Here is a 5,000-nt window from a genome sequence, read left to right as displayed (position 1 = left end):
ACAGAGAGAAATAGACATCTGTCCCAGGTGGAAGAGAGCAGAGACACTCAACCTGCTGTTGGACTACTTCTACTGCTGCTGCCGGCCACCGCTCCGTCACACTGGTAAGGCCTGGGGGTCTGGTGGGAGGGTTGGCTGCTTGGTCCCGTCCTGCTATGAGAGCAGTCTGGTCTGGCCTTGTTTGGTCTGGTCTGGCCTGGTTTGGTTTGGTGCGGCCTGGACGGGGTCAGGAGAGCGAGCTAGTCCCTGATCCCACCTTGGTCTGTCCAGTGTGCACATCTACTCTGTGTGCAGGCCCAGGCTAAATCCGTATGCTTACTCATCTATCTGTCAAGGCTGGGGCCGGAGCCCAGTTGTCTGGCCCAGTCTGAGAGCCTGACAGGCAGGCTGAGACGCCAGGATGTGGGACCTGCTAGCCTGCTCCCGACTCTCTACTACTAGCTTGTGCCCTGCTGCTAGCCACCTCCAAACTGTTAGCCAGCTCCAACTGCTAGCCAAAGCTGTTGCATCTGATGATTTAATGAATTAGTCCACGGGCAGGGTGATGCAACATGGCACAGTCTGGAGAGGGGGGGGGGGGGGCTAGTGGGGGGTGCAGTTAAGCAAGCCAACCATGCTTTTACAACACTGCGGAGAGAGAGAGAGCTATGATTGGTCCCCAGAGGTCAGGTGACCCGCCAGCTATATCAGGCCGGTGCAGAGGACCTGAGCAAGAATTCACAGGTGTGTGTGTCTGTGTGTGTGTTCCTTACTCCACCACATCAGTAGTGTAATCATTAGTAGGTAGATGTCCACTAGATTTCTATGAGCCATGTGAATCCTAGCCAGTCCTCTAGGTCTGATACCAGGGGAGAACTGGGCCAGTCCTTACAGCAGGGGACTCTTCAGGTCACATGCATGGACACATGACTGTGTTTTGTGTTTTGCTCAGCAAACACGATCTGAGAAGCCCTCTCACGTATTGGCTGTCAGCTGCTTATTACTCACACATCACACTTCCTGGTTGGCAGTGATGAATCTCGTTGTCTTTTATTATTGTCCTTGATTAGCTCTGCGTTGTGTTTTGATTTCAATAAAAGATGGCCCCCAATCTCACACAATACCACACAGTCCAGTGTCTCCTTTTCAGGTGTATTCCAAATGAAACACGGGATTTGAGCCTCAGCAAAAGCGGTTTATTCCAGAAGGTTTTACATACAAAAGACGATGGCATGCCTAATGTACAGTTGACCTCTCTGTATGCTGTCTGAACCCAAATCAAAGCATTGGTCTCGTTGCAACGTTCTTATGTGGTTTGAGTGTCCCCCCTCCCTCGTCTCTTCTCCGATAAGACTGTCTCTCTGGTCTCTTCTGTGGCCTTGTTTTGTCACGTTAACCTACGCCGCCTCGGCGCCCAGGCCTTTATCTCTAACCACAACAATGGTGTTTGGCCCAGAGTGTACCAGCCATGGAATGTCTTTATCTCATAAGTCTATGGAAGAGGGACACCGTTTCTTACCGAAAACTCAAGCCGACAGCCATACTCAGAGGTCAATCATCATAATTAGGAAATAGCTAACAGGATCATATTAAAAGGCATTTCTCTGAAAATCAACAATATTCAACAGCAGACAGAGGTTAGTGAGGTTATCACCACCCTCATAGCCCCTGTAATCCCATTCCAAGACTGAACTCTGGTGGTAAACCAGCAGGTCTCTCATCCAGGGTCAGATTCTCAGCTCTGACCCACTGGACTGTGGGTTCAACATGAGTCAGTGTGTCAGGGTATTACAGTACGAACTTGGACCGCTGCCCTGGTCTAACTGATATCAGCTGACTTCCTGAGTGACTATACCCGGGTAGAGAGGATAGGTGCCTCCTCCAGGACATGCCCGGTCTTCCCTAACATCTACTGCTAGAGGAATTCGCTGAGGCCTGGATATTTGGGCCTGTCGTTCGCAGGCAGGACTGTTCATCATCATCAGTGTTGTCCCAAACCACCTCTGCTGCATGAACACGCCGGTCTCAGGGCTGCGTTATCATTGCTGGCCATGTTGTGGTCGGGAAGCTGGAATGTGGACCTGGCCCGGAATGCTCTGCCGGAATGCTGGACCGGACAGAGCTGGGAATGTTTGGGAGAGGGACAGCTGTCTCTCTGGCTAACAGAAGCTGCTATGGCTTGAAAGTTGAATGGGAGAGGAAGATGGCTGACGTGCGACCATGAAGCCTGTCTGCTCCTCTCTCCGTTGTGTTTCAAACTAGCGGTTCCAGATGTACTGAAGTTGTACATAGCATTATACTTTCATTGGATAATAATACATTTGATAAGTATGAGATCGGGATGCTCCAGAACCCAGCGCTTGCATGTCACATGGCCCACATGGCAGCTGCCTGTTTACTGGCTAGCTGTGTCCAAACCCGCTGGGCCTGTTCCCCCTGGGCCTGGTGTAGGGAGGGGAGCGTGTCAATGTCCTCAATCTGAGGTTGTTATTGATGCACCCCTCAGCCCAGCACATGTTTGGTAACACCAGACACTAGAGGTATGTGTTTGTTGTTGTTGTTGTTGCTGTTGTTGTTGTTGTTGTTGTTTATTGTGGTGTCCAGAGAGAGGAAAGACTAGTGTCCGAATGTTGGACAACCCTCTGAACCTCTGCCAGTAGCATTCCTAACCAGCAGAGAGAGAGAGAGAGAGAGAGAGGAGGAGAGAGGGAGTAGCTGAGAGAGAGGGAGAGAGAAAAAGAGGGGGAGGCAGAGAGAGAGAGAAAGAGAGTACATGAGAGGCAAAGAGAGAGAGAGAGAGAGAGAGAGAGAGAGAGAGAAAGAGATTTATCTGATGGCATGCGTTTCTAAATCCACCACACCGGCAGAGGAACTAAATTAGCCTTCGGCTCGCTGGACTAGATCAGGTTTCTCTCGACCTGGAGCTCCAGGAAGAGGGGTAGAGGTCAGACCCTTCTCTGCTCTGCCCTCTCAGGTAGAGGACTGACTCTGCAGATCACTATTAATACAGAGGCCGTTCATACATGTATGGTGGAGTGTCCAAGCCTGGCTTCATCAGACCCAATTCGCAAGAATGCAAAGGTTTATTTTAAATTTCCAAGGGGCGTTATCAACAGTTGCCGACCAAAATGCCTCTGGACGCAATTGGATAGACCTATAACCAATCAGAGCAAAGAAGTGTGGGTTAGTCGTATCATCGAATCAAATGGATACAGTCGTTGTATCAAACCTACCCCATACTAGATAAACGGTTGTGATTGGCCCGGCACACTGCCGGGTGGAACTCTGAATGGGGGCGTGGCCAGACTGATCTGCGGAGGGGAATAGAATGTGAGCTCCAGGATCGGGGGGGTGAAGCCAAGCTATTCATTTCCGGTTCTGGTTCTTGACTGCAGCCTCAGAGGGAGCTGCTTGGAGGAGTGATCCCAGCGACAGGCTCTCCTGCTGGGCTGAGCCTCTGGTCCAGCTGTAGCCTCTGTGGTTTGAGTACTGTCCAGTATCAGAAGCTTGAAGTCTTCTGTCAGGGAGGCATGAGGTTTTTTGTCTGACGACTAGTGTTTTTTCTTAATCACCAGTTTCCCTGACGACTAGAATGTTTCCTTGACCACTAGCATGTTTCCTTGACGACTAGTATGTTTCCCTGATGACTAGTGTGTTTCCTTGACAACTAGAGTGTTTTTTCTTGATCACCAGTTTCCCTGACGACTAGAATGTTTCCTTGACCACTAGCATGTTTCCTTGATGACTAGCATGCTTCCCTGATGACTAGTGTGTTTCCTTGACAACTAGCATGTTTCCTTTAAACCTAATATCAGACATGCCGTGGTCAGAAAGCTTCACTAAGCAGTCACATGCCAAGTGAGTCAGATACAACCTACAGATACTAAGTACACTACACACTGCACACTATATACTGTATACCACACACAACACATTACACATTGTCAAGTGATGTGAAGACTCATATCTTCAATTACACATAGGCTATCTATGACTAAAGACATGAAACAGACATATGAAACCACATCCATTAAGGGTCAGACATTGGAATGTGTGCAATCTTACAAATATATTGGAACAATATTGACTCAAAAGTGAATTTTGAAGCAAATTGTGAAGATGTATGCAAAAAGGGCACCAGTGTGTTTTTGTTTGTGGAAACTGTCCTATTTTCACACTGACATAACTATGATGGCCATGACTCTACTGTGCTTTTATTGAATTGGTTTGATCTTTTTCTTTGGTGTCATGGTTTGGAGACCTATCTTTAAAGAACAGAAACAAAGAACTCTGAATCAAATGGTCTCTAGGCTGACTGGTGACCACAGCTTGACCCAGCGGCCTTGTACACAAAACACAGCGGGTAACTGACTCGGTTTGAAACGACGAGTCCCAGCCTTCGCACAGTGAAGTCCAGCTTCTTCCTTCTGGATGAAGGCTCAGAGTCCTAAAGTGGATGAAGGCTCAGAGTCCTAAAGTGGATGAAGGCTCAGAGTCCTAAAGTGGAGAACAAAACTGCATAAAAATAGCTTTATTCCAGCAGCCATTACTCAGATGAGTCATAGCAACCTTGCTCAGATGATATTAATCATTTATTGATTTATTTATATTATTATTATTTATTTAGAGTACTTTCATCATGTTTGTCTGCTGTCTGTGTTGCTCTGTGTCAAGATGGATGACTACTGTAAACCAGATGTACCTACGGTACAAATAAAGTCAACCGAAACTGACACCACACACTACTACACTGTTTTGTAATATGATGGACAGACACAGTCCGTATAAAGAGTATTTCCATGTCTGTCCTCTCTAGCCTTCTAGACTAGTCCTGTGAATGTCAGTGTTGTTGTTTTCCTGGTAGCTGTGTAGACTTGTAGACTTGTCTACACAAGTGCACTGATGGAGTTGAAGTGTTGTGTAATGCTAAGTAATGCTAAGTGATTGTAGTCTGAGTGGGCCACACTGGGGGTTGGAGGCATGCCCGTCTACTTTAATAAGTTGTTTTCTTCTATAAATAC

Source organism: Borostomias antarcticus (genome assembly GCF_949987555.1).
Source record: "Borostomias antarcticus genome assembly, chromosome: 14".
In the NCBI taxonomy this organism is placed as follows: Eukaryota; Metazoa; Chordata; class Actinopteri; order Stomiiformes; family Stomiidae; genus Borostomias; species Borostomias antarcticus.
This window is presented reverse-complemented; position numbering follows the sequence as displayed.